We start from the raw sequence: 22,240 nt of genomic DNA on the forward strand, positions 1-22,240 counted from the left end.
ACCCTTTCTAGAACAAAGGGTGCTTCGTAAGACCCTTTCTAGAACAAAGGGTGCTTCGTAAGACCCTTTCTAGAACAAAGGGTGCTTCGTAAGACCCTTTCTAGAACAAAGGGTGCTTCGTAAGACCCTTTCTAGAACAAAGGGTGCTTCGTAAGACCCTTTCTAGAACAAAGGGTGCTTCGTAAGACCCTTTCTAGAACAAAGGGTGCTTCGTAAGACCCTTTCTAGAACAAAGGGTGCTTCGTAAGACCCTTTCTAGAACAAAGGGTGCTTCGTAAGACCTTTCTAGAACAAAGGGTGCTTCGTAAGACCCTTTCTAGAACAAAGGGTGCTTCGTAAGACCCTTTCTAGAACAAAGGGTGCTTCGTAAGACCCTTTCTAGAACAAAGGGTGCTTCGTAAGACCCTTTCTAGAACAAAGGGTTCTTCGTAAGACCCTTTCTAGAACAAAGGGTGCTTCGTAAGACCCTTTCTAGAACAAAGGGTGCTTCGTAAGACCCTTTCTAGAACAAAGGGTGCTTCGTAAGACCCTTTCTAGAACAAAGGGTGCTTCGTAAGACCTCTTCTAGAACAAAGGGTGCTTCGTAAGACCCTTTCTAGCATACAGTGTGCTTCGTAAGACCCTTTCTAGCATACAGCGTGCTTCGTAAGACGCTTTCTAGCATACAGCGTGCTTCGTAAGACGCTTTCTAGCATACAGCGTGCTTCGTAAGACCCTTTCTAGCAGAAAGGGTGCTTCGTAAGACCCTTTCTAGCAGAAAGGGTGATTCGTAAGACCCTTTCTAGCAGAAAGGGTACTTCGTAAGACCCTTTATAGCACAAAGTGTGCTTCGTAAGACCCTTTATAACATAAAGGGTGCTTCGTAAGACCCTTTATAGCACAAAATGTGCTTCGTAAGACCCTTTATAGCACAAAGGGTGCTTCGTAAGACCCTTTATAGCACAAAGGGTGCTTCGTAAGACCCTTTATAGCACAAAGGGTGCTTCGTAAGACCCTTTATAGCACAAAGGGTGCTTCGTAAGACCCTTTATAGCACAAAGGGTGCTTCGTAAGACCCTTTATAGCACAAAGGGTGCTTCGTAAGACCCTTTATAGCACAAAGGGTGCTTCGTAAGACCCTTTATAGCACAAAGGGTGCTTCGTAAGACCCTTTATAGCACAAAGGGTGCTTCGTAAGACCCTTTATAGCACAAAGGGTGCTTCGTAAGACCCTTTATAGCACAAAGGGTGCTTCGTAAGACCCTTTATAGCACAAAGGATGCTTCGTAAGACCCTTTATAGCACAAAGGGTGCTTCGTAAGACCCTTTATAGCACAAAGGGTGCTTCGTAAAACCCTTCATAGCACGCACAAAGGGTGCTTCGTAAGACCCTTTATAGCGTAAGGGTGCTTCGTAAGACCCTTTATAGCACAAAGGGTGCTTCGTAAGACCCTTTATAGACCCTTTATAGCAGTAAGGGTACTTCGTAAGACCCTTTCTAGCAGAAATGGTGCTTCGTAAGACCTTTTCTAGCAGAAAGGGTGCTTCGTAAGTCCCTTTCTAGCATAAAGGGTGCTTCATAAGACCTTTTCTAACAGAAAGGGTGCTTCATAAGACTTTTTCTAGCAGAAAGGGTGCTTTGTAAGACCCTAACACCCTTTCTGGCACAACGGGTGCTTTAACGCCCTTTCTAGCACAAAGGGTGCTTTAAGACCATTTAAAAGACAGAAAAAGTGCTTTGTACGACCCCTTCTAGGAGAAAAAGTGCTTCGTGAGACCCGTTCTAGCTTAAAGGGTACTTCGTACGACCCTTTGAAAGACTCTTTCTAGCATAAAGGGTGCTTTATAAGACCCTTTCTAGCAGAAAGGGTGCTTCGTAAGAGAAGGGGTACTTCGTAAGCCCCTTTCTAGTAGAAAGGGTACTTCGTAAGACCCTTTCTAGTAGAAAGGGTACTTCGTAAGAGCCTTTCTAGCAGAAAGGGTACTTCGTAAGCCCCTTTCTAGCAGAAAGGGTACTTCGTAAGACCATTTCTAGCAGAATATACATATATATAGCTTCGTATATAATTCGATGAAGCACATTTTTGATCCTATCGTATATCCTAAGGGCTCCCTAGATTGTGGTTTGGCGAAGTTATATTTTTTCAGATTTGTCTTATAAAAACATGAAGTTGTTTCTAAACTTGTATGTTGTACTTACCACATAAGCGATCTTGAAGCCCTCGCGAGCTGAAATAAAATAAAATAAAACATCATTGTATTAAAAATTCGTTTAAGATTAATAATCTATACTTATATTCATACGTATGTATATATGTATGCATGTATAAGAGCTCGGGGTTTCTATGTGTCTTCATAAAATTCTATAAATTTCTGTCATCGTCTTTGTCCTTTTTTAGTATCAATTAAATTTTAGAATAACAAATTGTAGTCCTGTTTATTCTCCTGGCTGATTGCAGCAATGAATCCCAATGGAAGTTATTTGCGTCCCAAAAGAGGACTGGTGCTACCTTTGTTCTAATTCTCTGTTCTTTTTTTTTGTAATTCATAAATAGTAATTTGTCATAATACCTGGGTAAAAATAAAAACAAAAAATATTATACAAACGGAGAGGTATTCATTTTTTTTGTAGGACTTTAGTTCAATGGCATGCTGCTCACATTTCAAATGCAAGTCCCCAATGAAACATTTCTATGTCTCATTTTTCCTTTCTGGTTGCCTTCAATGAAAGAATGGATGGATGAATGGGCCAACAAACAAATGGATAGATGTCCTTTTTAACGGCGGCCCAGTCAACATTAACATTTTAAATGAGTTTCATGTGCAATTGGGACTTGTTAGTTTGGGTTAATGAAGAAAGAGAGAGAGAGGGCCGGTATGTGTTGAGAATTATAAACAAGAAAAAGTCCACACAAAAACATATAAAAGCCATTTGCTAAATATATTCCTAGACATTTGTTTGCGACCTGAATTTTTGTGTGAATTTAATAGCGAATGGGCAACAAAGCCAGAAAGATACACAGCACGGAAAGGTGATTTCAGTTTAGTGGACAGTAACTCCATTTTTACATGGACGGTATTAAATGAATATATAACTTAATGTATAACCCCACATGTCTTACCATGTCTCATTACAGAAAACATTCCCCAGGTCATTAGTGAAAAGGAGAGAAAAATGTTACAACAAAACTGATGATACTTGTCGCCGCCAGCCAGCATGCACATTAAGAACACCTTAGACATGGAAGAAAACAAGCAAAGAGGGTTGTTGCTTACACAGTGGCTTAACGGCCAACAAATAGTCACAATTACAGATTAAATGATAATTAAACATTAAGAGGGAGCAGGGAAGGAAGATACAGAAGCATAAAGGCTAAAAAAACATCATGTTATGTTGGTTGTTATTAGATGGGGGAGGGTCGTTATTGTCGTTGTGGAATCCTTTTACCAAAATCCTTTTATAAAAACAATCAAATAACATGACTTTCCTCTTTTTATGGATGGGCGTGTATTCATGAATTAACGCACGGACTGCTGTGGTAGAGAACGAGTGGTAGGCTTTGGACTGTAATGAAAGTGAAACATCTGTGAGTTGCTGTAATTTAAGTCCCCACTGAATACACGAGACAAAAAAGACATAAAATGGGAGGTGTAATTAGCACCTTTTTTCGGGGGAAACTTTAATGAGTTGTTTAATTTGTTCTCCAAAAATGTACCTAAAATAAGAAAGGAAATCTTGGTAAGGGAGGAAATCTATAGGATACGCAAATCTTAACAACAGTGTGAGGTTGTGTTAATATGCATGTTGTCCCGGCAATAACTTGCATTTCCAAGTAAGGGGTTTATATACATACAACTTTTTGGTACCTGTAACTACTTACAAATAAATGTACTTGTTATTCTATGGCCACTAAAAATCGACAAACAGCTTAACATGTGTTCTATTTTCAGGAATGTTGGGTTGAAGTTATGTTCAATTTTAGCACTCTCCATATTTTTAAACGCCGCACCAAAATCATAACCTTTGGGGTTTTAACCCGGTACACACGCTCTATGCAACTGTACTCAATACTTAATGTGTAAAATAAGTAGTGTTGCATTGCAAATTTCAAACAATTGGGTACGTGCTGTGGACATAACCCTTATTGATTTTTCAAAGCCATTTTTTGGAAAAAAAAACTTCAAAACTAGAAATTTCTAGCCAAATTGCCTACAAAAGGACATTAATTACAATCATGCCAAAATTACGTCAGGAACATCATTTTTATCGGAATCAAGCTACTGAAACGATAGGGAACGAATTATTCCACCATTTTACTTACTAAAATGGCATTAAAAGCGAAAAAATTTGGAAATTATTAATCGATTATTGTGGTGCCTCATTTTCAATACTCAATAAAAAATTCCCATTTTGTGTTTCCGGTAAAATTTTAGTATAACGGAATATTTTTGTATGTCATCTTAAAGGCAACTTTTCCGCCTATAAACTTGTTTTTTGAACTGTCAAAAAATCCCTCCAGGTTATCAACGTTTACATTTTTTATTTCAGGTCGCATCATTGAAAAATGAAGTAAAAAGACATTTAAGATTTTTTGTGTTTTTACCCTGTTGACCTTTTAAAGGACATTCAAGTTTCAAAGGACAAAATTTTTCAAAAAAAAATATATATATATTTTAAATACTTGTACTCACCGCACGAAGCTAATGTCAGTATGATATTAAAGAAGAGAGTATTGGCTTTATGTAATAATTATAAATTATTGCATTCAAGGATAACAAGGACATCAAAATGTCCTTGAACACTTAAATACTAAAAATCGTTTGAATATCCTTTAATATACTTTATGTAGTGCACACTTCCTAAAATTTCAATATCCCAGCTTTGTAAGTTATTTTTTAATAAATATTTACACGAAATTCTTCAAAGAATAAAAAATAATTTAAAAAAATTAAGCTTCAGTGTTTTATTTATAAATGCACTTAAAACTAGAAAATAATTTGTCCCCTAGCCTCAATAAGTATATTCTTTCTTATGATGGAATCTCTCAAAACGCTTGCCGAGAAAGAATATACTTATTGAGGCTAAGCGACAAATTATTTTCTAGTTTGAATTTATAAATACAAAACACTGAAACTTAATTTTTTTAAATTATTTTTTTATTTTTAACTTTTTAGTAAATAATTTTTTTTTTTATCACTGAGCACAAAATTATACATCAATTTAGGCCGAAAATGTAGATAAAAGCTTTAAAATGCCTGAAGTCGTGTGGTACCGTTATATAAAGGCTATACCCAAAACCCGGACTTATGTCCATAATTTTTGGTGAGGAAGTTTCTGTACCATTGAGAACTCCAAATGCCAAGTTACAGACAATTCTGCCTAAAAATGAAGATAAAATCTTTAAAACACTTGAAATCGGGTGGTACCGCTATATGGGGGCTATACCAAAACCTGGATCTATGTCAACAATTTTTAGTGTAGAAGTTTCTGTACCATTGGGGACTAGAAATGACAAGTTAGAACCAATTCTTCCTAAAAATGAAGATAAAATCCTTCAAACACATGAAATAAGGTCGTACCTCTATATTAGGGCTATACCAAAGCCGGGACCTATATCCACAATTTTTGGTGGGGAAGTTTCAGTACCATTGGGAAACCCAAATGCCAAATTATAGCCTATTCGGTTTAAAAATGGAGATAAAATGCTTAAAACACTTCAAATCGGGTGGTACCGCTATATGGGGCCTATACCAAAATCTGTACCTACATATTTCCATCAACTTTAGTAAGGAAGTTTCTGTACCAATGGGGGGTTTCATTGCCAAGTTACAGCCAATTCGGACTAAAAATGAAGATAAAATCCTCATAATACTTGAAATCGGGTGATACCGCTATATGGGGGCTATACCAAAACGTGGACCTTTGTTCACAATTTTTGGTGGGGAAATGTCTGTATCATTGGGAATCTCAAATGCCAAATGACAGCTAATTCGGGCTAAAAATGAAGATACAATTCACAAAATACCTGAAATCGGGTGGTACTGCTATATGGGGGCTATAGGAAAAATGGGCCCATATTCAGGTATTGTCATCCAAATCTGAAAAGTGTGCAAAGTTTCAGTTCGATTGGTCAACTGCAACTGCGTTAAAAATGAGTTACTAGATTTGAACTAAATCTGGTGGTACCACTATATGTGGGCTATATAAAAAAATAAACCCATGTTGGATTTGGTTTCATATTAATGTATTGTCATCCAAAGTGTGCAAACCCAGCAAACACAATGTCGGACGTCCGATGCGTCTGCTCAAAGTCGGAAGTTTTTTCCGACGCGTCTGACCGACTTCGGTCCGAACTCTGTCCGAGTACGTTGACGAACTTTTTTCCGTTCTCTCTCTCCCTCTCTGAAGGGAATTTTTCTATTTTCCCTTGTGCTTCTTTAGCAAAACTAAGTGTAAATAAGCAGAGAGAAAAGAATTGTACATGTTTCGCTCGCACATTGTAAATGTGTAATTGTTGATGTGCGGCGTTGATGCAGTACAAACGAAAATTTGAGTGCTCGGGTTTTAATTTCTGTATCGGAGAACAAATTTGGTTTATTTTTGTTATGCGTGATGATGCATGATAGTGCTTAAATGTTATTCATAGTGATCGGTTGCATACATATTTATTTATTTTTATGAAGTTAATGAAAGTAAAGATTTTCTTCGTCAAACTTCAACACTATTCCGTGGAAAGTCACATGTTTTATATTTGTACATGGCCAAAGTTAAGTTTCTTAACACTTTTATGTGTATCAAAATGTTTTGCATGTGAAGACATGTATTTTTTCATATGTATACTAATAACAATTGTTTTACATATTTCACAGATCGTGTTGACGAATTTGTTGTTCTCCACAGTTTGTTTTTCCATATAACACAGCAAAATATGATATTAAAACCTTTAATATGTTTATAGTAGATAAACTTTCATGGGATTGGGATATTTCATGAACTAACTGTTTATTTTCAACATCTTTTAATAATAATGATGGTAAATAAATCAAAATGTCATACGATAGTTCATCTGACTTCGCAAACACTTTCGAATTTCATAAGATTTTACTTCCGAATTCGGACCGATATCTGTCCGAAAGTCGGTAAATAAATCATCAGAGTTCGGACTGAATTCGGTCCGAAAGTCGGCTAAAACTTCCGATTTTCATCCGAATTTCGGTCAGAGAACACGTCAACCACGCCATATGACTTTCGGTCAGAGTTCGGACCGAATTTGGATCCGAACTCGGACGTTTCATCCGACTTTCGGACCGAATTCGGTCCGAACTCTGATGTTTCTTCCGATTTTGGTTTGCTGGGAAGTTTCAGTTCGATTGGTCAACTGCAACTGTGTGGAAAATGAGTTACCAGATTTGAAAAGCAACCTAAACTAATCCAAATAAAACACCCTAAAAACCCTGTAGAAATGGACCAATATTGGTTTTGATTTCATATTCATGTATCACCACCCTTAGTCTTCTTACGACGCTTCGACTTCCTCGATTTGGGCATAGGCATCATTGTGCCGACCCACCCTAATATACGTTAATAAACGTGAACAAATTTCAATCTTCAAAACGTATACCAATACCCAAGTTGAAAAAATAAAAATAAAAAAGGTCGACCCACCCTAATGTAGGTTTAAAAACTTACAATAATGAAAGTTAAAAACACTTCCACCAATACAGCGGGTGACCAATAGGTGGTGAAAAGTGGGCAAAGTTTCAGTTCGATTGGTCAACTGCAACTTTGTAAAAAATGAGTTACCAGATTTTAACTAAACGGACACCAAAGAATGTTTAATAAAAAACTGTAAAAAACATTTTATTATGTATCACTGTGCGACACGAACAAAATTAAAAAAAAAAAACCATATTCTGACACCCCAGCATGATAAAAGACAAAAAATAATAAGACACTTGTCCCGGTGTTTTTAACCATAACTTCCCTCAAACGTTTGAGGCGTTGTTGTCAAAAGGGATCAATTTGTCAAGCTCATATCTTCTAACCCGCTAAGAATTTTAATTTGCTCTCGGAGGCAAAGTTGTAACTCTTTTCTTAAAGAACTAAATTCGGAACACATAAAATCTACCAAACCTCAGGTCAAAATAGTCAAGGTCAAATTATCTTTAAAATTTTTTCTAGGGTTTGGTTTACTAGCTAAAACACATATGTTTTAATTTTAGAACAGTTGAGGTGGAATTTGCTTTCAATTTCTACACACTTCATATTTTTAGTTTGCTCTCTGCTGGATTTGATCATGCAAACTTCTGACTTGTAGCCGAACACACCATCACCATTTATTTTGTTAACAAAAAACTTGAGTACCGACGGTAGGAGTTGAGCACACAACCCTCGAATTTGCAGTCGGACACACACGCTCTGTTCCACCGTACTCATTACTTAGTAAGGAGTAAAGTAAGTAGTTTTGCCTTGTAGAATTTAAAAAAAAAATAACCCATTTTTTTCAGCTTACTGGTAATACATAAAGCAGCTTTTTTACATTACTATGTAATGGGTTACATAATGACTTACGTATACGAATTTTTGCTGCCATATCACCCCAACCGATATTTTTATTTTCCGTCTGCCGGATATTAACATACAAATTTCGGATTTTTAGCCAAACTTAATACACACTGTGACACGCTTACGAACCTTAATGCTGAAAACAAATCTAATGTTTGGGTAAAGTTTTGTGTCGTTTTGGCCGTTTTTACACTGTTGGGCATGATGCCGAAAAATTCAAATTCATTTGAAATATGTGCCGGCAAACAGATCAACGCTGGACTTTGGTGTCGGCGTCGCACACTGGTCGAAACCACTGATCTAGCGGCGCGAAAGTCAAAAAATCGAACTATAAAATTGCGAAATATTTTCCATTGTATCGATAACAGACACTTTGCAGACAAAGATTTTGTTTTTTCATTTTTGTTGTTGTAAATATTCACTCAGTTATTCACTATCAAATACAAGAGTTTTTGTTGCATCAGATTTTAAAAAATTTTTGCAAAAAATTAACTTCATATTTGTTTAAATGTTAAATAAACTCGTAATGAAAATTGACAAGATATATTTTTAATTTATAGCAGAGGGTGTGATTTAAATTATAAAAATTAGTTTGGGGTCTGGAGGTACTTAGTTATATAGCAATAAATTTTGAAAAAATTAAATTTTTTAGTGTTTTTTATGGGTTGTACGCGCTTGTTCCATAGAGTGCATCTTGTAAACTTGGCCGAACTTAGGTACGATTATTTTTTGGGAAATGAAATTGGACTCTCTGGATACTGAATAACCACATTCGGGCTGCAAATATTTGCAAATCTTTTGATGACTGCACTTTTAAAATAAGGGATTTTGCATGAAATTCATACAAATTTAGCTGTGCATTTGCATGGAAGCTAAATCAAAATATGGACCTATCTTGAGAAATGTTTGCAAGGAGGAGTTCTACCCCCGGAGTCACTATAATACCATATTATAGCTAAATATGTTATTAAATATGGGATAACAAGTAAAAATTCAACGAATCGGGGGTACCATAAAAGGGGCTACATCGAAACATAAATCCGTATTGAAAATGTTTTGCAGGAAGATTTTATATGCAGTGAGAACACGGAATGCAAAATTACAGCCAAGTTGAATTAAAAATATGGTCATGATATTCAAAATACCTTAAATTATGAGGTACGGTTACATGGGGGCTATATCAAAACGTGGACCTATGTTCATAATTTTTGGTGGAAATATTTTGTGACCACTAGGAAACCTAAGTACCAAATTACAGCTAATTTGCTACGAAATTGTGGCTTAAATCCTCAAAATACCGAAAATCGGAAGGTACCGTTATATGGGGGCTATACCAAAACATTAGCCGATATTGTTCATATTTGGCCCATTATTACCCACAGGTACAAGCTGAGTTTGTGCAAAATTTCAGTGACGTATCTCAATTCGTTTGCAAGTTATGAATTTCGCGCCGCTAGATCAGTGGTTTCGACCACCGTGCGTCGCCCTGTTGTTGTTTTTTTTTCAACGCCCAACACAAAACTTTAATCTAACATTTGATGTGTTTTCAGCTTAAGATCTTTAAATGCCGCAACAAATTCAAAATTCTTGGTTTTGTAATAAATAATTAATTTTGCATTGCAAATTTTAAACAAATAACCAATAAGCCTATTGTAATTCGGAAGGTACTTAGTTTTTATTACCTTTTAATGTGTTCATAACCAAATAATGGGGTTCTTAACCACTTACTTATTAACTACTTACTTACAAACAACTTACCCTGCGTTTACAAATGCCAGTATTGGCAAGACAATAGCAAAAATACAAACAAACACATTTATAAATTTGTAAATACCCAGCAAACCAAAATTGGAAGAAACATCAGAGTTCGGACCGAATTCGGTCCGAAAGTTTGATGAAACGTCCGAGTTCGGATCCGAATTCGGTCCGAACTCTGACCGAAATTCATATGGCGTGGTTGACGTGTTCTCTGACCGAAATTCGGATGAAGATCGGATGTTTTAGCCGACTTTCGGACCGAATTCGGTCCGAACTCTAATGAACTATCTGATAAATTTCTGATTTATTTACCGACTTTCGGACAGATATCGGTCCGAATTCGGAAGTAAAATCTTATGAAATTCGAAAGTGTTTGCGAAGTCAGATGAACTATCGTATGAAATTCTGATTTATTTACCATCATTATTATTAAAAGATGTTGAAAATAAACAGTTAGTTCATGAAATATCCCAATCCCATGAAAGTTTATCTACTATAAACATATTAAAGGTTTTAATATCATATTTTGCTGTGTTAAATGGAAAAACAAACTGTGGAGAACAACAAATTCGTCAACACGATCTGTGAAATATGTAAAACAATTGTTATTAGTATACATATGAAAAAATACATGTCTTCACATGCAAAACATTTTGATACACATAAAAGTGTTAAGAAACTTAACTTTGGCCATGTACAAATATAAAACATATGACTTTCCACGGAATAGTGTTGAAGTTTGACGAAGAAAATCTTTACTTTCATTAACTTCATAAAAATAAATAAATATGTATGCAACCGATCACTATGAATAACATTTAAGCACTATCATGCATCATCACGCATAACAAAAATAAACCAAATTTGTTCTCCGATACAGAAATTAAAACCCGAGCACTCAAATTTTCGTTTGTACTGCATCAACGCCGCACATCAACAATTACACATTTACAATGTGCGAGCGAAACATGTACAATTCTTTTCTCTCTGCTTATTTACACTTAGTTTTGCTAAAGAAGCACAAGGGAAAATAGAAAAATTCCCTTCAGAGAGGGAGAGAGAGAACGCGAAAAAGTTCGTCAGAGTAGTCGGACAGAGTTCGGACCGAAGTCGGTCAGACGCGTAGGAAAAAAATTCCGACTTTGAGCAGACGCGTCGGACGTCCGACATTGTGTTTGCTGGGTATGTATAGAGAAAAGTATGAATGTATTGGTGAAAATGGTTTGTAACTTTGCTATTGTCTTGCCAAAACTATCTGTGTGTAACAGCCTAGTTACATAGGAAGAAGTACTTTATTTCATGTGAACAGTGAACAATTTATTGAAGACATAAAAATTACATAAATGTCCTCTTGAATGTAAATATGTCATAAATAAGTAATTTTTACGCAGCATATAAAAAATTAAGAAAATAAAAACTAACTATATATGTTATTATGCGGGTCATTTTGAGTAAGGTTTTATTAGAAAACTTTTAGCAATGCAGAGTTGTCATTACATTGTAATTCATTAAATAATTAATTGTGGCTACCAATGTTTGCGCGTTAACATGTGACTTTCTCTTTTGTAATAGCAATAATATGTTTTTTGATCACTCTTTCCGAGATACCATCAGTGTTGCCGAATTTGCTGATTTATCGTCATTTTGACGATTTTTTGGCCCAAAATTGAAAAATGACGATTTGACGATTTTATGGTCCAAAATGACGATTTTTCACGTAAGCCAGAAATGCATGAAATAAAAGACGATAACTACATTTTGAACAAAGTTTCACGAAAGATACTAAGAAAAGCAATGTTCCTAACTTGATTTTTGAGCTTTTTTATGTTTTGTAGCAATTTCCGGACGGATTGGCTATATTTAGGCACATACATATCTGGAAAACAAGTATTTTCATAGTTTTTGCATGAGCTGAAAACTTTCGTTTAGTTTTGTTAATGGATGAAAATCTTCCTTAAAAAGTTTTCGAGATAAAATATTAATTATATCTATTTTGTTATAAAAAAATATGAGTCAAGCTTTATTAGCTTCCTACAAATGCCCTCTTTAAGCTGTCAGCCAGTTTGAATGACAATTTTTGTCGATTTCCGACTGCCCAACAACCAAAATATACGTGTACGGACAAACATGGACGGTCACACTGTCAGGCAAGCGATATTTGAGCTAAGCTGCCATTTAAAATGGCAATATGTACCCAGCTTTACCATGCCGCATTACTGCAATCTCGATAACCATAGGAAAGCTATCATTTCTGAAACCAGTTTTTATAGCAGTGTTTAATTGATATTGGGTTAGATTTATTGCTATGTGTTGTATATTATATGTTGTCAGTCTCATTCACAAATATATCAGAGAAAAATCGCATTAAACGGTAACCAAACCGAGTTTTGGACCATGTTGACGATTTTTTGACAATTTTTCAAATATTGCTGACGATTTGACGATTTTTTTGACGATATCCGATCAAAAACTGTCGGTAACGCTGGATACCATACATATTTTTAAGGGGACATTTGTCGTAATTTGTTCAAAGCTTTAAATTGTGGGAGTAATAAAATATATTCCTATTTAGGAAATTTATTCCTATTTAGGATTTAGAAAAATATTTTTCACTATGACAAAAACTATTGTTGTAGGTACAATATTTCATACCAATCTGACTTGTATATCTTTACAACAACATTTTGTTCTTTAAATTTTGACGGATCAATTAATTTTTTTTTCGCTGCATGTAGCATTTTTAAGATTATAAATGTTAATTTATTTCCAGGACTTAATGTAGTGTAAGCTTTTGAGAGCCACTATATAATGTCCATAAACAATTGACTATTTGTCTAGAGACAATTGATTACTTCAATTTATTATCTTATCTTCGCAGCAAATACTTATATAACTCTGATGCAGACAGCAATAATTATGATGAGTTATAGAAGGAGTTATATATTTTATGACTAGATAATTTTGGGGAGTTTTCAAGTTGGGGATATAGCTCAGTGGTAGAGCATTCGACTGCAGATCGAGAGGTCCCCGGTTCAAACCCGGGTGTCCCCTAAAGTCAACTTTTTTTGAACTAGTTTACTTAATTTTCATTATCAACTGAGGAAGATGTTCTCAGCATCCTGATCGAATGGTTTGGATTTGTTTGAACGGATAGAGCTGGAATCCTGAAATTTGGAATTAAGATTACTGTTGGAATGTAGAATAGAGATGTGTAGGTAACTTTGGAAAATCATACTAATGTGCACGAAGCAGTACCAAATGGTACTAAATTCGATACAATTTGTATTTGCGTGAACAGATTACTGTTGGAGTGTAGGATTGCGGTAGCTTTGGAAATTCGTACTTATGGAAAAGTGCTAAATTAAACAACATTGGCTATAATTTGGATTTAGGTAAACGGATAGAGCTGAGATATGAAAGTAGTTTTTGGAAAGTCGTGTAGGAAAGTGCTAAATGGTACAAAATGTTGTACCTTTTGGTATTTGCTATATGCTACAGAATTTTTTACAATTAGTGATTTTGTAAAGGGGTAGAACTGGATTTGAAATTCGGTATTAGATTATCAATTGTTGTTTAGAGTGGAGGTAGGGAGGAGGTTTTGAAGACTCGTACTTATTTATACGAAAAGTACTAAATAGTACAATAATTAGTCTTCCCCTGAAGATATAAATTCTGAAACGTTTTCTTATTTGTACGAAAAGTTTGTTATCATGTTGGTACCAAAACCATTTTGGTATTGTGTAAACGTTTAAAGTAAGAATTACCTACTATAGGGGAAGGAGAAGTACTAAATAGTACTAAATTTGGTGTTGGGTGTAGGAACAAAGCTTGGATTATATAATTTAGACAAAAAAATACGAAATGGAAAAATATTTGTTATGAATATCACTCTAAAATTTGAGATACAGTTCGGAGTTTGAAAAATTGTACTGAATATTGTTCCATTGATTTTATGTTAACGCCAAGGCGTTTCTAAATTATGTACTGGAATTATGTAGTCACACCCCAGCAAACCAATCGTACCGATATCGTAACGAAATCGGAACAAAATTCGGACGTTACGTCCGATATCTGATCCGAAATCCTAACGATATCTTAACGAAAGTTGTATGAAGTGGTTGACATATTTTCGGAACGAAATGTCGGAGCGAAATCGGATCGATTTTTTGTTTTTTGTATGTAAATTTGAAAACGTGGTCCAATGCGAAAGTTTTGTTAACTAGAAGGTTGTTACCCCCTGATAAAAAAGGCCTACATTTAAATGCTTCAAACAAATTTACCGTTATATACGTTTGTCACACCCGTGCACATTAAGTAACATTTTTGTATAATAGTTTTTTTTCTAACCTTTCATGCCACAAATTCCGAATTTCGGTTTGAAAATGTGCATAAAATCTTCAAAATATTCTAAATTTTCAAAATATCTCATTTCTTAAATTAAACTTTTATATCCTTTGAGTATTCAAGGTCCAAATTAAAAAAAAAATTGACAATATAGATTTGTTCTATTTTTAAAATACACTATTCGTTCTTGGTGAAACCGCTGAAGCTAGAACCATGAATTGTGAATGTGCGTTATTGTTGTTGTGAAGGGGTGAGATAGAGTTTAGCGTTTGGAAATTCCTACTGAGAGCGAATGCTGTGTTAGTGATGGGTAGACATCGGATTTTTGCATGTTTTTTATTTCTCATCTGATTGGACTCAAATTTTGGATCTAGGCGTTTTAAGGGTCAACTTTTCGATATTTGGGGTCATATCAAAAACATGCAAAAAAATATGCAAAAATATGCAAAATATATGCAAAAAATATGCAAAAAATATGCCAAAAAATATGCAAAATATGCAAAATATGCAAAAAAAATATGCAAAATATGCAAAAAATGCAAAAAATATGCAAAATATGCAAAAAAAAATATGCAAAATATGCCAAAAAAATATGCAAAATATGCAAAAAATATGCAAAATATGCAAAATATGCAAAAAATATGCAGAATATGCAAAAAATATGCAAAATATGCAAACAGTTTTTGGCCGAAAATCGTCATAAAAATCGTAAAATTGTCAATTAATGTTGGAAAAATCGTCAAAAATCTTCAAAGTGTTCTAAATTAAGATAGTTGGCCGCTTAACGTCGATTTTTTAGCAGATTCTTGTGTTATCGAGACCTCTTACGACAGTGTGGTGTAGGGTATAAAAGAATGGTATTGTAATACAATTTTTTTATTATTAAACTATGCAAAAATATTAAATTTGATAAAATATCAAACGTTCTATGTAAAATTCAATATTTTCTTTCTTATAATTTGTAGCGTTGGGCTGGTTATTGTTCAAAGGGAACAAATCGATGACGGATTATTTAAGGCGGCAACCGCATAAAATTTTTAGTTTGGTCAGATTTTAAGACTGTCAAAGTTTGAGCACAATTGGAATATGTTAACATGTGCCACTGGGGCCTCGACATTATGAAAATCTCAATTTTTTGGCTATTTAGCGATTTCGGCGACCCATTTCTCTGGAATGGTTAAAGCTTTTTGTCCATATTAAGCATTAAATTAAAGGCCATTCTGTTCTTAACATTTCTTGCTGAACAACAAAATATAAGTATATATAATAAATCTAATACTAAATAGGTATTACAGAATTCGTACCCGAAAAACGTGACTAGGTACGCCTTTGTGCGAAAGTGGAGACTATTAAAAAAAACATTATCTTCATTTTTATCAATTTTTGGAATGAAAACAAATGTCTTTTATATTGTGGTTTTGGAGCTATCTGGGTACAGCTGACAACTTGAAGAACGCTCTGCTATGTAGTTCGCAACTTTCAAGTTGTTTACCATCCTTTGCGCCTCCTGGAAATTTGGAATTAATGTTTAATCTCTTGAACAACAAGAATTATGCCAGACCTTTTTCCAGGATTTTCGGCATTTGCTCTTTTGGAAGTTTGGATCGAATATTTCTGAAGAAATTTTAATCTTTGCTTTGTTAAGATTTTTGTCGCCTTTTGACTCTTTACGGCGTTTTGCACCGTTGGATCAAACAATGCCAGGTCAGCAAGTTCAGGACTAAGATACCACAGATTATTAATTATGTTGTTATTTCCTTTTTCGGAAATTTGTGTGTCAATTTTTTCATATTTCAATACTTTTCAATGAGGTCTAGGTCTTGTTTTGATGTTAAACGTATCGTAGAATCTGAAGAACCATCTGTCCCGAATACAATCAAGCGTGGCTTCAAGAAAATCGTAACTATGCAATTGTCGTAATCGTAACTATGGACCCCTGTAAGGTGTATATGAACGTTACTAGTATCATTATGGCTACAGTAGAAGCTATCGGAGAGGATCCCTACAAATATAAGATCTCTAGAAGCGTTATCCGTGAACAGCGGAGAATAAACCGTGAAAAATAAACGCAACAGCTTCAAGGAACGAGGCTATTTGTGTACACTGGCATGGAAAACTATTACCAGATATTCTCAAAACAGGGAAGAAAAAACGGGTTGCTGTTCTGGTATCACATGGGGGTAAAGAACAACTCCTAGGTGTTCCTGAAACTGACAGTAGCTCATGGGAGAAACAAGAACTAGCAGTGTACAAATGCCTAGAAAAAAGGGGTCTCACCAGCTCGAGCAGATATTAGTTCGAGAGAGGGATTTTTGACTGCATCCGGACATCAACCAAACATATTCAAGCGACTTCTATAAGAATAGCCTGCGATTGCCAAATCCAAGTTCGAAGTAGGCGAGAGTGTTTTAAAACTACTGCCCAACCCATTTCCCAAGAACAAGAGGCCGAAGAAGCACCTTGCGTTTAAATCGTTCGAGACTGCACGCCTCAGAATGTTTTTTCTATTTTATTTATTTATTTGGTATCCCACACGACAACAACTGAGTCTTATAAGTGAGAGTTTGGGTTATTGATTTTACAAAACGTATAATGAACAAGATAATGTTTATATTGATATAATATAGGATATATTGCGTAAATATTATCAATAGGTTAAAAAGAAATAGAGACAATAGATTAAGTTTAATACAAAAAATAGTGAAAACGATATTCAGAAATATTTTTAGGTCCAAAACAAGACCTAAACCGCATTGAAGATTTACTTAATACGAAAGGCATTCACAAACAAATATCAGATAAAGGAAATAACAAAATGGTAAATCATATGTGGTACCTTAGTCCTGAATTTATTGGTCTGGCATTGTTTGATCTGATAGTGCTGTTATGTCACCCTTCGATGCGCCGAACGTGAAGGATCACCTTCACTTTACACCGCTGTATTTTAATCAGCTGTTCAACGCCGTCCAAATGTTTGTCGGCACCGCGCTGATCAAATCTGACATTTTGCTTGCAAAAAAAAAAGGCGCCATGATTGCAAAAATCATTGCAGTAGAAAATTCTGAAGAGGCAACAAGCCGAAAAAAAAGGAGAATAACGAAGAAGTCATAAAACTTCTTCTCGCAAGTGTGGCTGTACACAATTTTATTAATTCTTCAAGAACAAAATTGTTAACACCATTTGTTCCTATTCTTCGAAAAATAATTGCAGCATCAAATGGTAAGTTGCTTGCTTTCGCGGAAAATAACTCGGAGGAAAATTCTCATTTTTTTTCTGGAAATTTACAGAACGTTGCAACTGGGCAGGATAACTGTACTTTACACGCGGTTGGCCGTTCATCATTAGGCCTGACCACGTGCATCTTCCCATAAGACACACCATCTCCACCAATACGCCCCAAACACCTATGAATTCGTTGCACATGCAATAGTTTCCATAACCTAAAAATTGCATGCAGCCACACACCACACAACACGTTTGCCTCTTCGTCCAAAAATTATTCCCGACAGCAACACCAGTCGCCATGTGTTCCACACAAACACACTTCTAGTTTGTGGTTCACGTCTGCAATTTAATTGTATCGTATTGTCACCCCGCCAATTGTGACACCAAACATAATTGAAGACATCGTATCATCACTGGAATCTTGCTGGTTGACCATAAGACAGTCGTTCGCCCATCCACCATTTTGGAATGGCCTTGTACAACTTTACACGTGTCATAATGACGGCTTCCAGAACCATCTAACCTTTGGGCTACGCACAGCAACTTAGTAAGCCACAAATTAGTGCAAGCAGTCGTCTACAAATTTTCAACCCAAAATTGGATTACAATAAGGCGGAATCCTGCATTTCTAATTCGTGAACACGCCACCTGATCGACCATTTGTCTGTCCATACTGTTCTGGAAAAATCTAATAAATTGCATCGCTTCTACATCCCAGTGCAACAGCAGTTCATTTTGTTACGTCACCAACTCGGATTATAACCACCTGTTGTGGCACACATCTGTGCACAACATAAACCCTGGTAAGAACACAGTGTTGACAATCAAAAGTCATCAAGTCGATTTCCACGTGAGAATTAACAACAACCCGATCGGTGTCATCATAAAATTCCTGCTGTTTAATTAAGTGATGTTCAGTGGTTCTGGGCCGCAACATTATTACCATTGTGTAAAATTAACAACACTTAACTGGCAACATAAGATTTTGTGAAACATTAACTTGCTCTGTTAAGTACACCTCATCAAGAAGTTGGAATAAACACCACCATTCTCATGCATTTTACCTCCACCTCTCTGTTTGCATCAACGTTCTGTTAGAACATTCTGTCCTACGTCACCACATTCATCTATAATGGACGGTCTCAATTGTAGGCCATAAAGGCAATAGTTAGCTGTTATAGTCTCCAACAATAGTCAACAACGGCAGTGCTTTCAACGTATTCATTACAACAACAGTGGTAAATAGTCAACAACAACAGCGCTAAATATCATCAAAATTATTTTGGCCACAACAGAATTCTACAGTAGTGATCGTCATCAACAAACAACATCCCTCATTTTATTCATCACAAAGGCAACAGTCAACAAAAGCAGTGTTTGTTTCCAGCAAAATTATCTCGTCGGAACTGAAGTCCACACTACGCAGTCAACAGCAACAGTAACTGCAAGAATCAACAACTGTTCAACAACAACAAGTCCAGCCTACCATCGTCTACATCTGGCAGCAAAAGCAGTGGTAAATAACATCAATATCATCTGGCAGCAACAACAATTTAACAGCCGTGACGTTTACATCATTCATCCAGCCTTATGAACACACAAGAGTTATAAGTATAGGAAGTTTGCGTAAGTCTTAAAATATTGAAAGAAAAGTTATGGACAGTATAATGGGAAGCCATAGTATATCATTTTGCATGGTTTACCATACGTGGTCCAAAAGTTTTGTTAAATGATTATTGACTTTTAAATGATTCATATTTATATTTTGCAATTATACAATTCACCTGTTGTCTAGTTGTAAGATATATACCTTTTCGATTTCCTATTTATACCACCTGGCCTTATATTCTTTCCTATACAATCTTATACGATTATTTCTTGCCATCTATCTGATCTATAGTATTATTCTAATTTATACTGCTATACACAGACTCCTATTTCAGTTTAACTAATAGTTTGTTTTTTTTTTATCTGAAATCTAATCTTTTGCAAAGTTATCTAAATTACGCTTCCTCGAAGCATACTTTTAGGCTTATAGGAATTGTAATTTATCTGATTTCTTTTTATACATAAACTTTTATCTTTGTTGATGTTTACCAACTTTTGTTTTGGTAATCCCATTATCTAAAATAACAACACCATCTGTCTTTGAGATAGAAAAATCATTTCCTTATCTTTTCGAGCTCGACTAGGCAGGGAAAAATTTTAATGTTACCATATCGCTTGTGCAAATTGGCACATATTGATGGGAAGACCAAACCGGTTATTAATTTTTGCTTTATATTTAATTATATAGATTTTAAATAACTTTAAAAGATATTTCATCCTAAGGATGAACAAGTTGTATAATGAAATACCTGTTATCATTAACTTAAGCTTAATTTAATTAATAAGTTAAGATAAGTTATATGAAATTGTTTGAGCCCTACTTAGGCACAATAAATTGTTTGAAGTCATGAATGAAATGAAGATGCTTGAGTAGAATGTAATCATGAATCGGTAAGGTAAGAAGGTATAAGGGTCAGTGAAGAAAATAGTTTGGGGGTCCTCTTAGTTCAGAGGCCCATTAGGGGGTTCATGTTAGGAACCCATAGGGAGGGCACAGGGTACCCAAATTCCACCTAGGGGTACCAGCAACAACAACAACAACCAAATTCAATACAACAACAAGGTTTTTCCTGTTTTTCTTATAAATTGATATATTTTTTTTGTATGTGCCCAAGTGCACCTCCTCGCCGCTAGAGCTTAAGCCGGAGCCAAAATAGTCAAATGCCATTGTCACCTTGGTAACCAATAGAGGTCATACTTGCCAGGCACGTTACAAAATGGCGCCCAACGTACAGGCCGATGTCTTAGGTTCAACTCCCCTTAATGGGAATTGTTCCTGAACATTAGGTGTATGAATTTTTGTTTGATTGGTTTTCAGTATGTCTTGAGTTGTTGTTATATTACAACATACCAATTGCGACTTAAGGTCAATTAAATTTTAACATCATTTCTTGAATTCCATCTTAAAGGAAAAGAATTTTAGTCGTCTTGCAAGCCTGAGTTTATGTCAAGCTGCAATTTTGTGACAAAACTTCTGCGTTATTGAATTCATACTTCGACTTTCTTTAAAGCTTTATAATATATTGTCATCTGCAGTTGATTATTTATGATCATTTGCATGATTTGCGATATTATAGATGCTTTAATATATTGATTTATTAGAATTGAAATTTTTGGGGAAAATTTTTGACTGCGCTTTTCAAAGATAAGGAAGATTGTTTGTTGTTGTTGTTTATTCTTTTTTTATCTTGGCTGATACCTTAACCTTCTACCAATTACCTTATACATTTTATGAGCAAATTTTGACCTGAGATTATTGGAAAAATTTTCTGAAAGTTATTGAAAATTAAATTTTTGATATTTATTCGATTGTTGGCACGTTTAAGACATAGTGAGTTACCCAGTTTTTTTTGGCACCTGCACTAACGAATTCTTTTGGCACAACTTTTTTTATTTCTGTCTCCGGTTTGAGAATTGTATATAGCACTTCGTCGTGGAACCTGGTGAAATTTTCGAGATTTTAGTCGAGTGTGAGATTTACTTTTGAATTTCTCGGGACCTTTTGATAGTAAAGGGGCCTTCGCTATTTTACTATACACTTTGCTTGAAGTTTTCTACAGTAGAATTACTATTCCAATTCAGATAGCTAGAAGCATAGGGTCGTCGCCCACAAGACTTTTGTTTTTTTTTCTTTGTTTTTAAAAGACTACAGGAGGGGTTTGATAGGCTCAAACTACCGATTGTTAGTTCTTACTTTTTAAAATATACAGGCTTTAAGTAGTAGTATATTTTTGTTTGTTTTCACGTACACACAGGGTGTACACAGAACTGGACTAACTGTACCCGAAGACTGGTCTTCAGTTCGACTCGAGGTCAGCTGAAGTACCTTAAGGTTGTAGGGGCGGTATAGTCTGGAGAGCCTTCGGACGGCAGCGCTCAACCTTGAGTTGGAGCATTTTCCGTAGGACGGATTGTTGTCTGGTTGTCGATTTCCCAGTGTCTCTTTAGAAAGCCGTTCTATGCTTAACTAAGGATACACTGAAGAGACCTCGAGAAACTTTTTGAGGAAATTCTAACCGGCAACAACCACTCCTACGTTTGAACAGTCTACTCCATAGAACAATAGGGGTAGGCGAAGAGAACTGAAGAGCCTATCGAAGTTCTATTTTCCTTTTACCAGCCAAGACTTTATTCGAATATTATTCGAACTAATTTTACCCGGACTTACAAACTTTTACCCTGATCTACCACAGCCTAGATAATCTACTGTCTCAATTTATTCTGTTTTTCAGGATTTTTGAGTTTTTTTTTTTTCCTGCT

At 35.4% G+C, this 22,240-nt stretch overlaps 1 protein-coding gene and 1 non-coding gene across 2 annotated transcripts in view; one reads left to right on the top strand and one right to left on the bottom strand.

Annotated features, from left to right (window-relative positions):
• rdgA (retinal degeneration A) overlaps positions 1-22,240 on the bottom strand; it is a 734,186-nt gene that overhangs the window by 367,241 nt on the left and 344,705 nt on the right. Inside the window, exon 5 of the mRNA XM_073974355.1 lies at positions 2,176-2,208. The gene's annotated coding sequence lies outside the window, so the exon portion shown is untranslated. The remainder of the gene's footprint in view (positions 1-2,175; positions 2,209-22,240) is intronic.
• Positions 13,283-13,354, top strand: TRNAC-GCA (transfer RNA cysteine (anticodon GCA)). Its single transcript has one exon. It is a non-coding gene; the product is annotated as a tRNA-Cys (tRNA).

This window comes from Musca autumnalis, unplaced genomic scaffold (assembly GCF_047663935.1).
Source record: "Musca autumnalis isolate F117 unplaced genomic scaffold, ASM4766393v1 scaffold_3, whole genome shotgun sequence".
Lineage (NCBI taxonomy): Eukaryota > Metazoa > Arthropoda > Insecta > Diptera > Muscidae > Musca > Musca autumnalis.